The sequence below is a fragment of the Hyaena hyaena genome, unplaced genomic scaffold, assembly GCF_003009895.1.
Source record: "Hyaena hyaena isolate Hyena2069 unplaced genomic scaffold, ASM300989v1 scaffold_375, whole genome shotgun sequence".
NCBI classification, from domain to species: domain Eukaryota; kingdom Metazoa; phylum Chordata; class Mammalia; order Carnivora; family Hyaenidae; genus Hyaena; species Hyaena hyaena.
The window spans coordinates 1-22,053 of NW_024081006.1; positions in this window are offsets into that span (position 1 = coordinate 1).

Sequence of the window (22,053 nt, forward strand, 5' to 3'; positions counted from 1 at the left end):
CAAACCATGAGAGACTCTTGAATGCCGACAAAAACTGAGAACTGATGGATGTAGGGGGGAGGGGGGATGGGCATGGAGGAGGGCACTTGTGGGGATGAGCACTGGGTGTTATGTGGAAACTAATTTGACAATAAACTATTTGAAAAAAAAAAGGGTATATCTAATAGCTAAGTATTTAGTGTACACTTACTATGTGCCAGGTGGTAAGGTGGCATTCCTTCTAAACGCCTGACCCTCTTTAACCCTTACAACCATGCCGTGTGGTAGATACAAGTACTATCTCTATTTTACATATGAGGAAACTGTGATTCAGAGAGGTCAGATAACTTGTCCCAAGTCACACAGCTAGAAAATGGCAGTTTTCAAAGTCATGAGTTGTCCAGGGACTTATCTTTGAAAATGTCTTCATTCCTCTGGCACCTTTTTCAGCCCAGGATAGTGAGTACCTCATTTGGGTTGCTTTTAGCTAAAAAGAACAGAAATCACCATCTTGGGATATGTTCTAAATGATAGCAGGATTTTATTTTGTCATATAACCAAGACCCCAGAGGGTTAGCAGGCTTCAGACGGACTCCATGTCTCTATGATTCTCTCAGACTTTCCCACCTCTCCAGCCCATGGACCATAAGGGTAAGCAAGATGTCTGAGGAAGTTTTTGGTAGTTGGATCCAGATTTAGAAATGTCAAGGGGAAGAATAGGGGATGGTCCCTTCTTGGGTCTTGTTCTTAGGAACAAAGAGATATTCCTCAGAGGGGCCCTGAAAATTCCCCTTGGCCGGGACAAAGGCACAGGCCCAGTCCTAAACCAATAACTGCCAAAGGGGGTTGGGATTGCTATGACGGACTTACTATCCATATGGGGGTGAAATGGATACTGGGGAGTCAACTCAACAGAGTTGGATTTTTGATTTAAAAAATTTGGGTGTAAAATATTAGGGGTATACTCCTTGGTCTTTCCTGAATTGTGCCTCGATTTCTTCAGTTGTTTGACAGATTTACCTTACAGACTCTTCTAAGGATTGAGTGAGATGGGATTTGTTAGCTCAAAGTACTAAGCTACCCAGGCAATGACAATTTGGTAGGACAGCTGAAGGAGATGCCCTTTTCTACCCTTGCACTAAAGTGGGCATATGATCCAGGATAAGGATTTTTTTTTAATTTTTTAAAAAATTTTATTTATTTTTGAGAGAGAGAGCGAGAGAAAGTGTGAGTGGGGGAAGGGCAGAGAGAGACGGAGATACAGGGTCTGAAGCAGACTCCAGGCTCCCAGTTGTCAGCATGGAGCCCGTTGGGGAGCTTGAACTCACTTACTGTGAGGTCATGACCTGAGCCTAAAGTTGGATGCTTAACCAACTAAGCCACCCAGGCGCCCCGGGTTTTTTTTTTTAAAATCTAAATCTTCAGTAGGCAGAAAAAAAAACCCTGAAAATGAATGGAGCTGATTTATCCTGAGACAGCAGACTGAAGCGATCAGTCTTTAATTCCTTCTTCAGAGCCTGAGAGCTGCCCTTGGTGTTGTCCTCTCTCGGTTCTGGGGTCTTCCTGGTGCCTTTTCTTCTTAGGCTGGAGTCCCTAGAGACAGAGTCTGAGGTGGGGCCTCTTGGCATAGGGATGATTGATGCCCTCAGGAGAAGTCTGGAAGGAAGTGAGGGAAGCAGGGTCGGGCAGAGAAAGAGCTAAGAAGCCATCTCAGCAGGGATCTCGCCTCAGCCTAGTGGCTGTTGGTGTGAATTGCACTCCAGAGCAAATTTTGCCTTGAGGCAAAGTGGTTGCCCTCTTTTGGCCCCCAAATTAGTAAGTCATTGGCTCTGGGCTGCTGGGAGGTGGCGGGTAATCTGCCAGGTGAGGAGATGCGCGCTGGCAGAGGCCAAATGTCTGGCAAACGGGACAGCTATGTTCTGTTTGTAACCAAGCACTGACAGCATATACTACATTTTTCAGTGTTTTTGGCTTAAATTAACCTGAATTAGTTCTTGTTGCCTGTGATCAAAATGCCCCAAGAAAGGGAGCGGTGGCATCTGGGTGTCTCAGTTGGTTAAGCCTCCGACTTCGGCTCAGGTCTTGATCTCACAGTTCATGGGTTTGAGGCCCACGAGCTCTGTGCTGACAGCTCAGAGCTGGAGCCTGCTTCAGATTCTGTGTCTCCCTTTCTCTCTGCCCCTCCTCCTTTCATGCTTTTCTCTCTCTCAAAAAATAAATAAACATTAAAAACATTAAAAAAACCTGCCCTGAGTAAGGGATACTGTACTGAGCTTGGTAGCTATTACTATGCCTCTGGTACTATCATTATTATCATTACTAGACACTACCTCCAAATCTACTCAAAAGGTACAAGGCTTCTAAGGAGTAAGGAATGAAGAAGACCTTGCTATAAATCCTATGTAATCAATTCCATATCAGACTCTTTAAAAGAAAAATTATAGAGGGGTGCCTGGGTGGCTTAGTCGGTTAAGCGTCCGACTTTTGCTTAGGTCATAATCTCGCGGTTTGTGGGTTCGAGCCCCGCGTCGGGCTCTGTGCTGACTGCCAGCCCGGAGCCTGGAGCCTGTTTCAGAGTCTGTGTCTCCCTCTCTCTCTGACCCTCCCCTGCTCACGCTGTCTCTCTCTCTCTCTCTCTCCTAGAAAAAAAAAATATATATATATATATATAAAAAGAAAAATTATAGAGAAGGTATGAAACCTTGGAGCTGCTTTGTCAACATTCCAATGGAAGATGACAGTGAGGAGAGGAGTTAAGGAAGATTCGCTCCCAAATGACCTCTCTCAAGCCCCCTCCCATGACTACTATAATTCAATGATAGAATCTACTCTTTTTTTTTTTAAATGTTTATTTAAGAGAGAGAGAGAAAAAGAGACAGAGAGAGAATATGAGCAGGGGAGGGGCAGAACGAGAGAGGGACACAGAGCCCAAAGCAGGTTCCAGGCTGTGAGCTGTCGGCACAGAGCCTGATGCAGGGCTTGAACTCACATGCTGTGATATCATGACCTGAGCCAAAGTCAGACACTTAACCGACTGAGCCACTAAGGCACCCCTAGAGTCTACTCTTTTAAGCAGAGAGTTGATCTGTTTGGATTCTCAGAGTTAGCCTGGACCCCATGTCAAAGGATAGGAATTGGGATATAAGTATTATTTTATTTGATGCATCAAGTACATCATCTAGTTGGCAAATATGTTATTTGCAATTTTCAGAAGTTTCCTAACCAGACATTGCTATTTTCCCTGTCTGCACCAGTATACCCTTTCCTTTCATTCAAAAACACCCCACATTCCAGGCTCTCTGCTAAGCAAATTTGAAGAAGTACAGTTGAATTACTGTGATTCAGTCTTTGATGAACCCACAGACTGGAAAAGAAAACGTGAACATAAATATGCATATCTCAGAGAAGAAGGCAGCACAAGTATGACCTAGGAGGGATCCAGACAAAAAGCCTCCAGGGTTCCGGGGGGATGTGGAGGATGTCCAGCCAGGGGTCAGGGAGGGCATCAAGCAGTGGCTACATAGTACTGTGCCTTAACACATGGGCAGTCGGAGAGGAGTCACAGAGAGAACTGCATGAGCAGAGCCATCAAGGCGGGACATTGTGCGTGTGTTTGGGGAGCATCAAGGAGCCTGGCTCAGCAACTAGCCCTCTGAATATAGATGTGGGAGGGGCCTGTTCATCTATTGCTTGCTTAGCAGAGACATACCCATGGCCACTCATCTACTGTCTGCCATGATGGAGGACAAGCAAGGTTCTGTGCAAAGGACAGGCAGAGAAGGACACAGGTGTATAAGCTCTAAGGGCCACGAGAGGGTGAAAGGGCCTTTCACATCTTCCCCAAGGAAGTGATGAATTTGACCTGTGACACAAGGGCACCGTGAGGGGCAGCCTTATCAGGAGAAAACCCCATGGCAAAGCTGAGAACTGGGGAAGGAGCTGGGTTCTGGAGGCAAGGAGCACAATCTGGTGTCCTGATAAAGTGTGCCTGGGCCATCTATGGGACATCATACCCCCAGGCCTGAGGACCAGGATGGGAGTGGAGCTACAGAACAGTATTTTAATCTAGTGAGTTAACGAGGACTCTGTGATACTGAGACCCATCAGCGCTGCTCCTTCCTCAGCCAACCCAGCCGAGCAGCCTCACCTTGCCTGCACGTCTGATGGAGTGCCCCACAGGCTTTTCTGGGTCCCGTTGCTCAAACTGCAAACTTTACTACCTGAGAGTTCCAGCAAGCTACTTAGTCTCTCTGTGTCTCAGCTGGCACGTGCAACACAGAATGATTAACGAGATTTGCTTCATGGAATTGTGAGGTTGAAGCGAGCTCACACACAGAAGGGGCTTAGAACAACACATGTTGATCTATCTATTTATATATCAACTCCACATTCAAGTGGGGCAGCTGGGAGCCAGATTGTCAAGACCAGGCAATCAGAGGGATGAGATGCATCCCAGGCGTGTCCTGGGAGCCGCAGGAAGCAGCCAGCACCTGGCACTGGAGAGCCGAGGTCCCTCCCTCTCAAGAGTCCCTTCGTCTGCACCATTGACATCACACAGCAACTGGCATCTTGAATCCAGGGATGGGGATTAATATGCACACAGGGCAGAGAAAAAATATTGGTGTCTTGTCCTTTCTCAACACTACCACATCCAGCTGCTCTTCAACCATGCGAGAAAATGGAGCAGCTTTCTTGAACGATTTTCTGGCAGAAAAAATTCTTTTTAGAGGAGGTAGGATAAATAACTGTGGAAATACGTGAAGTGGAAGAGCTCGGGTATCAAAGGAGCCAGGTTTCCAGATGATATCCTCAGGGCTGTTTGCACCAGTGGAGATGCTACTGAGGTGCTGTCAGAGGAGGTTTGTCCATTTGCTCAGCTGCGGAGAAGAGCGCGCCCACGTGACTAATGGAAGGCGAGGGGGGCAAGAAAGGGGGCGCCCAATGATGCCGTAAGACGAGCATCTCCTCGACTACGGTGGACAGGATCGCTCGCAGCCTCAGAGCCCAGAATCACAGAAATGCACAAGCCTCGTTTTCCTGGAGGCTGGACACTGACCTACTTCTTATGGTCTATTCTCCTGAGATATTTTCCCACTCTTTTTTTTTTTTAATGCTTATTTTTTTAAAATTTATTTCTAGGAGAGAGAGAGAGAGAGAGAGACAGCGTGAGCAGGGGAGGGTCAAAGAGAGAGGGAGACACAGACTCTGAAACAGGCTCCAGGCTCTGGGCTGGCAGTCAGCACAGAGCCCGACGCGGGGCTCGAACCCACGAACCGCGAGATCATGACCTAAGCGAAAGTCGGACGCTTAACCACCCAGGCGCCCCGATATTTTCCCACTCTTGAACTGACATAATATTCTTTCCCAGAGCCCTCCAAGTAACAGGCACGGGACACAAGTGCTCATTAAAGAAAAGGCATCTTTACTCCCAGCATGGTTGGGGGGTCACTCTCTGTTATTCTAAGGAATTGGCCTTTGAATGCCATCCTCTCTAAGGGGAGGCACAGAGCCGGGGAGGCCATGCCCCCAGGTATGCGAAGTCCTGCTTTGCCCCATTCGTCCCAGCATCATTATTAACAGCATCCCCTCCCCCTTCACTCTCACAGGTGCCCTGGTTTGGGCCATAAATCACAGGGTCGCTGTGGTTTCCCTCGGAAGCAGATGCTGAGCTGAGGATTCAGGTGGCAGTCATTCACTTGGGAAATGGGAAACATAGGGGACATGTTGCTGGGAACTGGAGAAGTGAGACCGGAAAAGGAACACAGCTACTAACGCGTGCACTGAGGAGAAGCCAGCTACCACAGTGGGCACCTGGAGATTAATTGTGGTGGAAGCTCTGAGAAATGGTGCAAAATCCATCCCTCAGAATTGTCCCCCACCCCTGCAGAGGCAAGGCAAGAGGAATGGGGTGTTTATATACGAACTTGAACTTGTACCTCCAAGGGCTGGTTCTGGGGACTGTTAATTCCCTACAACTTCTGGTTTTTCTCACCGGCAGGTGGCCTTCTGTGATTCAGTGGGGAAAAATCTCTCAGGCACAGAGATGCAGATTCCACACTGGAAGGTCAACAGGAGCCCACTGGAAAGTTGAGGGAATGTGGGTGGGCACTGACAGCCTACTTCACCTTACCTATAACTTCCCTCTGTCATTTGTTGCCATTTGGCCATATCCAAGTTCATTCACCAATAACTTCCTGCTCCTCCAATTCAAACAGACTTCTCACCAACTTTCTTACTGGCTTCATTGGTTTTTTTTTGTGTTTTGTGGGTTTTTTTTTTTTTTTTTTTTTTTACCATGGCTCAACCTCTCCTTCTTTAAACTCTTGCTTCCCTGGCTTTTGTGACCCTGCTTTCTCTTGATTCTTTGATGCTTGAATTGTATGGACTAATTGTGAGCATTTATCCCAGACTCTCTCTCCTCTTCTTTCCCTTTTCTACATCTATGACTTCATGCAGATGGCTCCCAAATGAGTAATATTCTCTTAAATTCACGAACCACTTTAGTCTGCACAAAATCCCTTTATCTTTGGAGTCTTTTTGACTCTGAGTGTAGCACCCTTTTCACTAGAGTTGCATCAGCTTTAGTTTCTCTCTGGAGACCCGCTCCCACATCCTGTTGCCTGCTCACTGTCTCCATGGACATGTCCTGCTCTAGTCTCAAATTCAGCGTACTCAGTGCTTGGTACCTCACTCTTCCTTTAAGCTGATCCTCAGCCCTAGAACAACTGGCTTCTTCACCGTCCCCAAAGAAGTCTCATGCCTCCCCACTTTCCATGTAGGCTCATTTAGTAGCTTCTGCGTAAGAGAGAGTGGCTTCCCCTCCTCTCTCCGCCTATTGCATTAGGCAAGACTATGTTTGCAAGTGACATGAGCTCCTCTTGACCCCCACTGGAGAAAGGAGAGAGTGATTAGCTCAATGCAGCCATAAGTAACCTGCAGGAAAGGCAGGGGTCAGCTGAGGTGGAGGCTACCAGAACCACATCCCCAATGCCACCTGTAGTCTCTTGTCCTATCTCTCACCTCAGCTTCCTTTTCTCAGCCCAATCTCCTCCACAAACCAGGGCCCATGGCCATCAGGGGTCTCATGCAAGCAGGAATGGTTCCTTCTTTTAGTTCCAGTTCTTATTTTTTCCCCTAAAAATTCTAATTGGTTAGAATGAGTCCCATGCCCACTAATAGCCAAGGTATAGGATACTATCACTGGCAGCCTCATCCTGAATCAATCTCAAATGACTGGAATAGGGGTAGGAATGACCCCCCAAAGAAAGGAGGATATGTTCTCAGAAGAATAGGTAGGGGTGCTGAGCAGATAAAGCGGTTTTTTGTATTGTTTTGTTTTGTTTTTTACATAATTTTACCTTTTTCTGAAATCCCAATTCCTGCACCCCTCCAGCCTTTCTGGCATTCTAGCCCTGTGTGCTCTTTCCCTCCTCTGGAGGGCCATCCCACTTCCTGGACATGCTGTGTAGTTGTGATTTCACACCTATTGTCTTACCTTGTCTTTGCTGTTCTTAAGAGGAATTGCTACTATAATAATTTATTTGGTTTTTTTAACTGTTCACCTACTTAAATTATTTTCTGCCTACCTGGGTTGTTGTTGGATTGCGGGACTATGTTTTAGCTTACTTTTTACCCTGTAAGACACCCAGTCATGAGATGTTACCCAGACTGGGCTCAAAAACAGCTTGTTTGATGTGGTTCCCTGTGGGCGGTCATCTACCTCGAAGCCATATCAACCTGGGAGGTCTGGTGAAGAAAAAGTCCTATGTGAGAGTCAGGGGGGCTTGGCTTCTGAGTCTCACATGAGCCATGAGATGCTGGCCAAATCACAGCTCACTTTATTTCATGGATTTTCCATCTGTGAAACGATGACAATAAAACATGTCCTAACTCTTAGGATTGTTGTGAGAACATACAGGGAACATTAAAACAGGAAAGTGCTCTCTAAAAATGCGAGTTCTGTTTGTTCACCCTAATAATTCAAAGAGAAAACTCTGATGTTACTGATAAGGTATTATTTTCAGGTACATTTTTTTGTAACCAAGTTTGCATGCATTTACACAATTGTTTCTTCCCCTAGATCTCTCCACTCCATCTGCTGGAAACATGAACCAGTGGTTAAGCCAACCATTTAATTAACTTGTAAAAGCTTTGTGGAACTTTAAAGAAAATCTAATAGTAAGCTTTGGTTTCCAAAACTTCTAATGGGAAAACTCATTTCTTTGGACCCCTTTGGGATTAAAGTTCCAAACTGGCAAATTATGACTCTACTGCTAGGTGGGTTTTTTTTGTTTGTTTTGTTTGTTTTTTTGTTTTTGGTCCTTTTGACAACTGTTTAAATAAGTACATTTTGTAGTGAAGTATTAATGTAAATGTCTTTTTTAACACCAACCTTTTCTTTCTCTTATTTCTAAAAAGGCCAGGTTCTAATTCTCTTCTCTTAATCAAGCTGCAGATAACCAATTCAAGTTTGCTTACCTTCTTGGGATGTGCCAGGCACAGTGAAGGGGACTGTGGCTCCCCAGGGCCCAATCCTTGCCCTCAAGGAGCATCAGTCAAATGGAGAAGCCAGATAGTAAACAACTCTTTATAATGATCTGCAGTTATGTAGGTCTCAACTCTCTAAAATAGCGGGCTACGTTTTGTAACAGACACCTCCAATGCTCAGTGTCTTCATCTAATAAAAGTTTATTTTTCACTGACACAAAGTCTGATGTGCATGTTCCTAATTAAGTGGGTCTCTTCCACGTGGTGACATAGGGATACAGCCTCCCTCAATCCTGTGAAGTCGTCATCTTCAACTTTTGGCCTCCAAGGTCACCAGGAAAGGGGATGATCATGTAGGCAAGGCACGCTAATACATCAATCACATTGGTCCATCTTGTCACATGGTCCAACTTTCCAGCCATAACTGCGCTACGCAAGAGGAGTACATGTCTTTGGGAGACAATGAGCTGCCTTTGCCACATGTAGGCACTATTTTTATAGTTGACATAATAGTTGACGTAGTTGTCAATTATAATTGACATAATTGACATAATATAGTTAATAATTGACATAATTAAAGGTACTTGACCAAGTTCACACTGCCTGTAGGCGAAGAAACTAGATCTGAATCCAGGTTTGTTTGCTCCAAAGCCCACAGTCTCACTACTCTGTTATACTAACTTCCTTGCCATAATCATGCGACAGGCTCTAGGCCATGGTTAGGTTCTTTGTGCACGGTCTGCCCATTGGACCCATTTTTCTTGCTTTGGGCCAGTCTGGAAAGCTAATCTTGCTGCTGCCCCACTTTCTGGCCTGATTAGCCCGATGGCCCTTGGCTGTCACTGCAGGCCTGGCTTGTCTGCCGTAACTCTCTCCTTCCCCAGATGCATTCATGGCACTGAGTAAAGTTTCCATCTTTGTGAGACAGAAAATAAACAAGGTTAGAGCTTTCATAACTACAGTTTGAAGAGGATAACAGTCAATTTACATATAGAACTTAAAGCATCTTTGGATATAATATTGTTGGATTATTTTATGACTCCATTTCCCACAGGCTAGTAAATGGTGAGTGTTCAAGAACAGACAGGGCTCTAGGAGTCTGCATATAGGAAACCACTTTGAGTTTGAATGATGGAATCAGTTCATTTTGTGAGCAAGAACAGGCAACAGGACGCAAGCAACAGGACAAATGTGTGTGGCAGGCTCTCCACCTCTGAGGTTTAGATGGACGAAAGCAGAGAGCTGTGTTCACATTCATTTGGGCTGAATCAGACGTCTGTGAGAAATGTCAGCCCCATCCAACACAGCCCTGATTACCCTTAACTCTGGTGGCTATGGCTGTATAACAAATTACCCTCAAACTTAGAAGCTTAAATAACCATTTATTATGCTCATAGATTCATGGGGTAGGTATTTGAATAGGGCACAGCAAAGTTAGCTTAAATTTGTTTCCCAGTTTCTGGGGCCTCATTTGGAAGACTCAGGGGCTGAGGGTTAGGATCCTCGAAAAACTCATTCACTCGAGCATATCTGGTGGTTGATTATGGCTCTTGGCTGGGGGTCTTAGTTCCTCTTCCCATAGGCCTCCTCGTTCAGTCTCTCCATGGGGGCCACTTGGGTTCCCTTACAGGAGGGTGGCTCCTCCCAGGGGAGACCATCTAGAGAGAGAGGGAGTACCAAGCAAAAGTTATGTTGCCTTTTCCCACCTCTCCTCAGAAGTCATGTAGCATGGCTTCTGTCCATATTATTCATTGAGGCAGTCACAAAGTCCTGTCAAGTTCAAGGTGGGGTGGGGGAGACTCTGCCTCTTGATGGGGAGTGGCAATGTTCTGGAAGAATGAGCGGGACTGGAAACATTGCTGTGGCCATTTTTGGAAAAGCTGATCTGCCGCATTCATTCTGATCGATAAATCTGACTCAAACGTTAGTTATCACACCTTTGGTGCCCACGTACCAAGTGCGGTGTATTCGTTCAGTCAAAGCCTGAACCCAACTCTGCAAAGTAGATCATGATATCCTCTTTACTGGTTAGGAAACTGAGGCCTTAAGAGGTTAACTAACCCAAAAACACAGAGTCAAGTTGCAAGGCCAAGCCTGGCAGATTCCAAATCCCATACTCTTTCCCACAGATCCTATATGAATCCCGATGGGGATGAGTCACTCCTTTAATGAAAGGAAAGTTTGGGAGGGGAAGGCCAGAGTGGTGGAGACAGGGTAAAGGGAAGTTCAGACACTTTGCGTTAATGGTAATTTCCATGAAGGTGTTTGCTCTAATAGTCTTCACCTTCCAGAATCCACACTTTCTCAAAGCCTATCAAGTCAAGCCCATGTAATTTAGCCATTCCTGGTTTCCAAACAGCTGCAATACATTTACTGTGATTCTCCAGCATGTGTAAAATCTTATACTGAGGCCAGAAGATGGCATCATGTCAATGGATGAAATCCACCCCCCTTCAGGTGGGCTGAGGAGAAATCCTGGAGGGCTTTACTAGGATAACTCTTCCAAACCAAGATATATTTGAGAATGTGTGCTGGAAAGATCTGTATCTTGATCAGGGGATGATCCCATGGGTGTGTGTACTTGTGAAAGTCATTGGCCAGCTTTCTCAAAAGGCGTGTTTTTTACTGATATAAGCTCTACTTCAGCCACAATAGCAACATGGCTACAAAATAATGATAATTATGCCAGGATAACAGGCATAAGTGAGCTCTGACTTGAGCAAATTGAGACAAATGGTCCTCCTCTTCATTACCAGCTCCTGAGATGGTCTCTCTAAAGGTTGCACAAGCTGTTGTGTGTGCTCAGTGCTCACATGTGATTGATTTTCAGGGGTGCCTGAGTGGCTCAGTTAAGCATCTGACTTTGGCTCAGGTCATGATCTCATAGTTTATGGGTTCAAGCCCCACATCAGGCTCTCTGCTGTCAGCACAGAGCCTGATTCACATCCTCTGTCCCCCTCTCTCTACCTTTCCCCTGCCTCTCCCCAAAATAAATAAACATCAAAAAAAAAAGAAGCAATTGATTTTCAGAGTCCAGATCCTGTAAAGCTGCATTTTTGGATCCTCTTTCATAGTGCACACATTCACACAACCTGCACTCACATATGCTCACACTCATAACTCAATTTATATTCATACATGTGGACACTCACATGCTTTTGCTGACACAATTGATGTTTACATACTCACACACCCAACACACACTCATATACAACTGAAAGGCACACACTCATGCCCACACTCACAATGTGCACACACTCTCATTCACATAAACTGCACTTATACACAAATATGCTCCCATTTACACTCATTCAACACCCATGCATATATTCCCACTTACACACTCACATTTACCTTCAGTTACACTTATCCTCACACATGCTTATGCATTCAAATTCCCACTCACACACACGCTTACACTCCTGTAACTTACACTCACACATGCATCTCCACCCCCCAGAAACATTCACACACTTACATACAAATATTTTATCTCTATTCTCTGTGGAGGACTTTGCTGCAATTAGAATGGAATCCATTAGAACTTTTTTCCCTTAATTTTACTGCATGGGCTGTTCGGGGATCTTATCATTGTTATATTATTTCTCCTGTGCTTATTTGTGTTTTTCTCCAAAGGATCCTCTGGGCTTTTTGTTGCAAAATAAAAATTTTGAAGTTATTGTACACATCTGAATATTACACATAAAATTTGCATAAACATAACAGAAACTCTTGTGAAGGCTGATAATTTTAAAAACAAACAAAAAACCTATAATCAATTCAAAACTCCAGTATTCATAATTTGATACCCTTTCAGCGCATATACCTTATATGTTTTACACGGGGCCTCTAAAGTTGGTGATTTTGATACAAGGGACTGAGGATTTTCCAAACTTAAAACTCCTCAAGCTCCGGCCTAGCATGCCCATCCCCAGCAGCTGGAGGCCTTAGAGACAAAGGTCTGTCTGGGACCTTTGGTGTCACTAACCATACTCGCAGCGGAGGCTGCCCTGGTGGTGTTTTGGGTTGAATACAGGGTTCCAGGCTGAATACCCAAGTCCCAACGGAGCCGGGCCGCGTGGGCCTGGAGCGCCACGCAGGGAGCTTGCACAGACGTGGGCATGAGATAGGTAAGTAACAAACCAGGACAATAAAGGCCTCCGAGAGCTGAGGCTGGGGTTTGGGGGCCAGTGTACCACTCCACCGCCAGCAGGGCTGGTGATGACTCAGGAGAGGCCTTTTCAACCTGTTTACATCTCTCGCCACCCAGTAGGCAGGGAAGGCTTTAAAGTCCCTCATCCACTTGCAAGGCAAGCAGAGAGGACAGGGGAGAGAGGCAGAGTGCCCAGCCACTCAAAAAGCACAAGGCATCCCCAGTAAACCTGGAGCAGGCCTTTCACAGCTCACTTGGGAAAGGAGGGCAAACTCCCTTCATGGCCCAAGAGCAAAGGCAGAGCCAAAGCTACGAACAGAGCTGATAAAGCTCGGTGCCTTCAGGTTGGAGCCATGAGCTACTGGAAGCTGGAGAGAGTAAGAATCTCCATGTAAAAACTACAGTATCCAGGGCACTTTTGTTCAAGAAAGCATCCTTCCTACTGCCTAAAATCTGGAAATGTGGAAGGCATGACACACAAAGGGGCATCAGTGAGGATTGCAGAACTGGGTGATAGAAGAGGAAAGATGGGAACAGGACACAGACGTTCTTGCCCACTTCTCAGTGAGGATTCTTGTAATAACCACGCAAATTTCTTTAGACTTTTGCCTGTCACAAGAGGACCAGCTTTGCTAGTCGAATAAAAGGTGCCTGGGGGCCTCAGCTGCATCGGGCTCTCTGCTGTCAGCGTAGAGCCTGCTTCGGATCCTCTGTCTCCCTCTCTCTTTGCTCCTCCCCTTTCTGTATTTGGGGCCAATGGACCTAGGCCAACATCCCTTTTTCTAAAATCAAAGATCTGAATTTTGGGGCACCTGGGTGGCTTAGTTGGTTAAGCGTCTGACTTTCACTCAGGTCATGATCTCGCGGTTCGTGGGTTAGAGCCCCGCGTCGGGCTCTGTGCTGACAGCCAGCTCAGAGCCTGGAGCCTATTTCAGAGTCTGTGTCTCCCTCTCTCTCTGACCCTCCCCTGCTCACGCTGTCTCTGTCTCCTAGAAATAAATAAAAATATTTAAAAAAAAAAAGATCTGAATTTCATGGGATGGAGTGCTGGTGAAGGTGGGGGGTCTCTCTCTCTCTTTCTCTCTTAAAATTAAGGAAATATTTTAAACGGGTGTTTTTTTCCATTATAGGGGTGTCCTCTGCACTGAGCGTGGAGCCTGCTTGAGATTCTCTCTTCTTCTCTCTGTCCCTCCCCTGTTCATGCTCTCTCTCTTTCTCCCTCAAAAATAAGTAAATAAACATAAAAAAGAGCTTCTGTCTCATAGCAAAGCCACAGGTTCTCCCGGGGAGCTGAGGATAGGAGGTGTCTGCAAGACTGATGCTTTGAAGCAAGGTCACCTGGAAGCAAGGGCTGGTGAGTAAGAGAGGCAGACATGGGAGGGTTTGGGGAAGCTGGGAAACACCACGCTGCTTCTACCCCCAGCTCAGCAGCCCTTCAGGTCTGGGTCATGCTTCAGGAGAGGGGAACAGAGAAGGCCAGAGCACCTTCAAAGTGAAATCAAATATTAGACATCTGGCCCCAAGGGAAACCTGGAGAAAGTCAGAAAGCTGACTGTGTGGAGGGAGGGAGGGAGGTTGGAAGAGAAACAAGGGGTGGAGGGAAGCAATAAAGAAGATGCTCTTGTGGCTGCAGCTATGGGAGTGGCAGGCAGTGCTGCTGTGACTCCTCTGAGGCTTGTAGCGCAGGCCGCCAGGATGGGTGAAAACCACAGCCAGAGACCAAGGAGGTGCTCCTCCACCACTTACTTCTTGATGCTATGAACAGGTTGTAGCTATTATTTCTCTTTGGCAAATGCCCAGGTTATCTGACAATCCTGCAGTGCCAAACCGAAGCCTGCATCTGGGCATTTGGTGGTGCAGTGTTTGCAGTGTTTGAGGAGGGGGGAAATGCAGAGGGAGGTGCGGGGTGGGGTGCAGGGAATCTGATTTCAGCGTTGAGGCCTCAGAAACCTCAATTCAAGAATGGCCGGGCCTCTGTTGGCAGGTGTGGCAAGCTGTCAAGGCAGGGCCCACGTAACCTTGCAGTCACCATGCATTTAACATGAGACTTGTTGGCACAGTTGTGCATTTTCCCTCAGTGGGAGCTGCTACTCAGACAGAGGTCTGGAGTGGGTGAAGGGGTGAATTCAACCTGAGCTGGGACTTAACCAGGTGAGCACGTGGAAAGGAGAGAGGATCAGGGGGGTGGGGGAGGTTGGCAGGAAGTGAGTGGAAAGATGGATTACAGAATGTAATTTGGAGAAACGAGAGGGTAGGCTCTTGAGGGGGCAATGGATAAAGAAACCGTCACTTCCGGACTGAAAGTCTCCATGGAGAAGCAGTCTTGGTAGGTTGGAATGGCTTGTCTGAGTAAGTGAGCAGGGAGGTTTCTGAAGTGGTGCTTTTATCAGTGGTGATAAGGTCAGAATGACTATGGGCAAGGGTAACTGGGGGCAGGGCACTAGAGGAAAGGGTAAATGGAGGTGAAGAATGAAGATGAGTCATCCACGTATGCATTTGAAGTTGTGGTTACAGAGCCTGAGTGGAGAGAAAGATAGGGGACCAGCTGCTAGAAACTTCCATGATTAAAGGATGATCCCTTAAGGATTGTGAGATGACAGGGCCAGAGAGAGGTTGGGAAGATCTCGCTTGGAAGCATGAGCTTCAGAGGAACTCGGGTTCTGCAGGTAGAAGAATGGAAAATGGCTTGGAAGTGGTAATGGAGCAACAGAGGATAATTGTAAGAGAACAAACCAGCCTCCACTCGGTAGGGCTCAGGGGAAGGTGGTGTCTCCAGGACAGACCCAGTGCCCAGAGTTAGGACAAGAGGCGGAAGGCAGGGCTCAGAAAAGATGTCAAAGCTCTAGAAGCTTTTAGCAATGGCAGAATGTGAGACCCGAAGGGCCCAGTGGAGGTGTTTGAGGGCAGAGCATGTCAAAGATTGGGGCAGGCCAGTGCATGCCCAGAGCAGTGGTGGGGAGAGTGGTCTGGGGTAACAGCTGCTCTGGGAGACTGAGGCATCTGATGGTCTGTGAAATGGAGACAAATTTTCTGGAGGTCAGGAAGCGAGAGTACTAATAGCTATGCCAGTAATAATTTATGTATTTTAAAAAATGATTTCTTTTTAAAATCCCTTGATTGCAAATGATGGTAGAAAGCATTGTATCTTGAACTCACTTTGGGTTATGGTTTTCCTGAACTTTCTCAACTGTGCCCTTTTTGTGGATTTCACCAAATGACAAAGTTCCTTGGCCTCTGCCCCTCCAAGACTCACATCATCAGGATGAACATAGGGAGAATTGAGTTTGCGGCTCTTTGTGGAAGTTACCTCATCCAAGGCATGGCCCCCTTTCAAAATCCACCAAAGATGTCAGCCTGGATCTTAAGGCCATGTTGCTAACCACAAGTAGTGTTCCGGGGCGTGGAAGTTCCAGGAGAATGAGCTGGTGGAAGTGATCTGGCTGGAGTAGTCAAGCCATGCTCCAACATTCTCCTCCCCCTGCCCAAGGTCACTTTTCTAAGATACTTTTTTTTTTTTAATTTTTTTTTTTAATGTTTTATTTATTTCTAGGAGAGAGAGAGGGAGACAGCGTGAGCAGGGGAGGGTCAGAGAGAGAGGGAGTCACAGACTGAAACAGGCTCCAGGCTCTGAGCTGGCAGTCAGCACAGAGCCCGACGCGGGGCTTGAACCCACGAACCACGAGATCATCACCTGCGAGAAAGTCGGACGCTCAACCGACTAAGCCACCCAGGCTTCCCCCCCCATTTTTTTTTTAACAGGAAGGAGAGGAAACTGTGGAGGAACTTTACATTCAGGATCTCAAGAAAATATTTGTGATTTTCTGATTCTTCTCCCTTATCTCTATAATTGACACATTTATCTTAGGGGCAGGCATTCTTTTCTTTTGGGAGTTCTGTCCTACAGTAAAGGATCTATATTGGACGTGCAAGCAGAAGAGATCTCATAGAACCCAAAGTGAGTTTTTCCAGGGCAGCAGCTAGTATACTAAGGCAGGCAGCTTTGTATGGGACTATGAACCATTTACACTTACTAGTGTAAAGACCATACATGGAAAAGATAATAGATAAAGTCGTAGAAACTCCAAATGCATAAATATATAAGAATCCAACACACTGGACACAGAAGGAGCATCCAGGCCCAGCCTAACACCCTGAGAGCCTTTCACCAACAGCTACTTATTGAGTATCCACAAGAAAGAGAATGCAGAGATGAGTATAGTACGTAGGATCCTTGATTGAGTGTCTTGGAGGGACATTTGCAGTCCACCGGGTTTTATAGTGTTGTTAATCAGAGTGATCCCAGTGAGTGATTATGCCTGGTGCTCATGAGTATATATGCATGTGCTCACACGCTCATGCACTCTCTCTCTCTCTCTCTCTCTCCCGTCAAAACACTAGAAGCAAATCCTGCCAAATCTGTGACTCATTTAGCCTGAGCTCCTAGTCTAATCATAGCTTGGTTTTGTGATGACCGTGTAAACAGGGAGCTGGAATAAGATGAAGCACAGGTCTGATCATCTGTAATTTTAATAACAGCAGACATTGAGTTTGCACACTTGGAGTTTATGTGCGTGTGGAAGGAGGAGGGGGAATGAATATAAGAGGGAACTGGTTTTAACAAATTTCCCACTTGCCTTTAATGCCTTGCGGTTTACAGAAGTCTTCCATCCAGATTCTCCTTTTGATCCTCACCACATCCCTACAAGGTAGGTAATTCCATGTCCTCTTTCTGGAGGAAGAAACTGAGGTGCTAAGAGTTTGAATCTGCAGATCCAGGGGAAGGTCTGACGTCTTCAAGTTCCTTAACTTCCTCCTTCTTCTCCCTTAATAATGAAAAAGTCAAGTACAATTAATCGTTTAAAGGCCGTAACCAAACCTGGTACCTTGGAAATATTCCATGAAAGGGTGTTGCACAAATCAATAAATTTTACCTAATCTGTTTACACAAATGCCATTGCCAGCTGTTGGAGATTCTCGTTTGCTGCTGGGAACATGAAGACAACAGGCTGTGGACCTGAGCTGCATGCTCAGTGGACCCTACAAGATACTTTATATTCTGGAACATGCTAAGAAGGGGTTAATTGCTAAATGCTCAAAGAAATTTAAGCCAACTGAAACAGCCACTAAATCAGCCATAAAATGAAATGGCTGTTTTTCCCAACTGTGCCCTGACTTGATGAACTTGATGTGCCTTTCCCCAGAGCAGCCAGTCCATTTGGAATGATCCCCAATTCTTGGGGGTGGGGGATGTGGCATGTCGGTGCCTTGCTACAGTGAGTGCATCACTAAGGGCAGCCTCCAGTGCTCCGGGCAGCAGGTCCATTTGGCTTCCCGAGACAGTTCAACCCTTCAACAGCACAGACATTGCCATGGGCCATCCTGGGAACTGACCCATCTTGGATAAAGACAGGTCTTCCGTGGGTTGGAAGTAATTTAAATTAAAAGCTGCCCTGTGGGGGAAACCCTGTGAGTCCTCCCCAGTTAGAAAGGCATCTTTTAAATTTGTGACCTCATTCTCAGTGACCGGCTTCCCCCCCCCTTTTTTTTTTTTTTTGCTTGTCTTTGTTCCATCCTAGCCCTAGGGGTTGGCCCATCACCACATCTGCATTCCAGCCATAGGAAGGGGGAAGGGAGAAGAGTCACAGGGAAGGGCTAGGCAGACAGCAGGTAGCTAAGGTGGAGCTATCTGGGGTGGAGACAGGGACCTGAAGCTGGAGCCCATCACCTTGACAGAGGAAGCCCAGCAGAGGCGAGGGAAAGGGGGCCGTGTGGCACTCAGATGCATGGCTTATGCCAACAAGGGGTAGCAGGCAGCAGATCTCTGCCCGAGCTCTCCCCACAGCCATACAAAAGCAGCCATAGACAAAATGAGCAAGACTGTCTTCCAATAAAACTTTAATTGCAAAAACAGACAGCTAGCCCATAGGCTGTGGTTTGTTCACCCCTGTTCTAGAAGAACATGTACGATGAAAGATGTAGCAGCTCTTTTTGAAAAACAGAATCTGCTGCAGTCCATCCTCTGCTCAGAGGGAAAGATAATTCCTTCATATCATATTCATATCATGGGTCTTGGAACGTTCCTCTGAGCAGGACAGGGGTCAGGCTGGCTCACAGGACCTTGGGAAAGTTGAATGACTTTTTGACACGTTAGCACACCAAGGAGACATCTCAGTCCCACTGAAAGCTTATCTAAGCCTATGAAACTTACCCTTCCCATAGCCATGGCAGCACACATCCTAGGCCATTATCAGGGGACACAGAAGGGGCCTGTGCTACTTTTGCTCCCAGTTTGGTGACCTTCATCTTTGGGGTCTCCAGGAGTTTGCTCTTCCTTCCTCTCTGGGGCTCCTGAAATCCTCTAGCCCCAACCTGCCAGCCAAGAGCCCTGGATCAGGAGTTTGCCACCAATATCTTGCCACCAACTGGATTGCTTGTATCCTCCCCCAAGTGCAGAATGAGACAAGTACCAAAGCTGCAGGAAGGTCAAGGTGAAATATCTGAAGACTAAACAGCAATGTGGGCCTTCACCAACTTGTCAGGGAAAGCCAGGTGCCGGTCTCTCGTCATCTTTCCTAACCTAGAGATGAAAGAGGACAGAGAGTAGCCAACACAGGAGCCCCCAGGACTCTGTGGGCACCCCCAGCTGGCTTGATCCCGCTCCTGGTTGCCACCCGGGGCTCCCCCTTAGGGCTTCTCACACAGCCATTTCCTGGAGCTGAACATTCGACTCGGATCCACTGCCTCAGTTAAGCCAAGAAAGGAAATGTCGTAGTTTCCTCTCTCACCATCTGTCTCAAATGCTGCTTTAGTTCTGTTTTCTATATTCTCCTTCTCCCCCCCACCTCCCCCTTCTGCCCCAGCACTTACACACGCACACGTTCCCTCTTTTCACACATCTCTCACGCAGAACCAGTAGAATCAGAGGCCCGAAGCCTGCAGCTAGACCCGCATCAACACAGAGGAACTGATGATTTTTTTTTTAAAGCCCCACTGTTGAGATTGCTTTACTGCTGAGCACATAAAACAAACAGCAATTGCCACTCCTATAAACTTGGGAGTTGATCTACTTTGCTGTGGTTTTTCTGAGTCTTTCCTCCACCTACAGAAGTTTCTGGGACAAACTGACTTCTTTATTTGACTAAATACGTTTTTCTCCTACATCCGATTATCCTGGAAAATATATGCAGAGTGGAAAAGACCATGCAGTTCCTTCCGCTCTAGGTCTGTGTGTGAATGAGTCCAGGGAGAATGAAGACAAAACTGAGCTTTCCTTTCATGTGGGCTCTTGGCACAGGGACTTACAGGTACTGGGACCTGGATCTCAGACACAGATCTACTACAAGCCAGCCACCTATGGAATATGCCACTCAGGTAACAACCACACCCCATGCCTTTTGAGGGGCCCCCACGTCCCCTCAGTAGGTTCCACCCACAGATGGCAATGACTTATGGAAGCATTTTGGCTCAGGCCTGACAAGCAGCCACTGATGCTGGGCAGGCAGGACAAGCAGCCTCTCTTCCAGCAGGATGGATGGAACCTGGCGTGATACAGAAGTTCAGGTCGGTGACTCCTCCACTCTGTGCTCTCCAGGGATGGTGTGGCCTGGTGAAGTCGGAGGCCCACACCTTTTGGGGGAACCAAAATGTTTAATTACTGGGGCATCTCTGACAGTAACTAATCATGGTGATACTCTGCCACACTGGCTTGAGGAAAGTCCCAGAGCTGCTCTCCAGGCATCAACTCTTTAGATAATGTGTTAATCTGGGTTCTCCCGAGAAACAGATATATACCAAATCTCTGTCTGTCTGTCTGTCTATCTCTCTCTCTCTCTCATCTCTTTCTCTGTCTCTATCTATCTCTATCATCTATTTATCTATCATCTATCTATCTGTCTATCTATCAATAGATCTATCTATCAATCTATCATCTTCCAGTATAGGAGTAATTAGCTTCCATGATTACGGAGACTGAAAGGTCCCAAGAGCAGCAGTCAGCAGGCTAGAGAACCAGGAGACCCGGTGGTGTTAGTTCCAGACTGAGTCTGAGGCCAAATGCAGGAGAAGACCAATGTCCCAGCTTGAAACAGTCAGAGAGAAGTCCCTCTTGCCCAGACTTTTTGTTTTATTCAGATCTTCAGTTGTTTGAATGAGGCCACCCACATTAGGGAGGGCAATCTGCTATACTCAGTCCACCGACTCAAATGTTAACCTCATATAGAAATACTCTCAAGGACACAGCCACGATAATGTTTACCCACATATCCCAGCACCCCGTAGCCCAGTAAAGGTGATATAAAGGTTACCATCCCAGTTGCTGAACTGAGGGAGTATCTTAGTGGAGATCTGGGATTTCCTGGATGGTGGTGGGCACTTGGGAGCTGGAGGTAGTGATGACTTACCAGCTGGTTTGGAAGGATTTTGATATTTTAATACATGCTTTGACTATATTGTGTTTCATCTAATAACAGGTCTGCCTGCACATGCTGTGTGTAGGCCAGGTCAGTGGTTATGGGTTTTCCTGCTCACTGTGTAGCGATTCCCAGAACATCTTGGAAGCTCCAATACATGAGTTAGGCTTAGTTAATAAGATGCATCCATAGCCGAACTGAGAGTTGCAAAAAACAAATACAGCAGACAATTGATCCAGGCAGCAGTGGTCGACAGTGCCCATTTCTCTGGGCACAAAGATGGCATCTAGTAACAGGGGGGTGACAGCTGTGCTGAGTATCTACCATGTGGCAGGTGGGTTCTAACTATTCTCACCCCTGTTATGTCCATGGGCCCTGCAGTCAAACTGAAGTCTGAATCCTCACTAGGTATTTGCTCTCGGGCAAGTTCCTTAATGTCTATGAGCCTCAGCTCTCTACTGTGGAAAAAGGACATAATGATAATGCCTAATTCATGGAGAGTCATAGGCAGAAATGGGAATTTGGTCCAGAAAAGAAGTTGAGTCTGGGCCCTTCTGGGAGTTCATCACAATATCCCACTGGACTTGCCAAAGCGCCAGTCTGACACTATGTCATCTGAGTCCCAGGAACAGGGAACTCAGGAGAGTGGGCACCAATTTGTGAATATTGGGACGGTATTATCTTTGATAACAAAGGGTTATTCTGGAACATATTTCAACATCCTTTGAGTTTGGCTCATATGAACTTTCCTAGCCCATGGTCATGGGTGTTCTAACAACATTGAACTTGTGAACCTGCAAAGTTTAGAAACAATGCAGCAAGGTGTCCTCCAGAAGAAGTGGCTCATTTCCGGAAACCAGCTTGAGGGGCCACCTCATGCTGGAAGGTGTGTCTGCCTCCCTGATACCTCCTCTTCCTCTTCCTCCACTCTTCTCTCTTGCTAAGTCTCACCCCTTCATTCTTCTTCATCTTTTTTTTTAAATGTTTTTATTTATTTCTGAGAGAGAGAGAGAGAGAGAGAGAGAG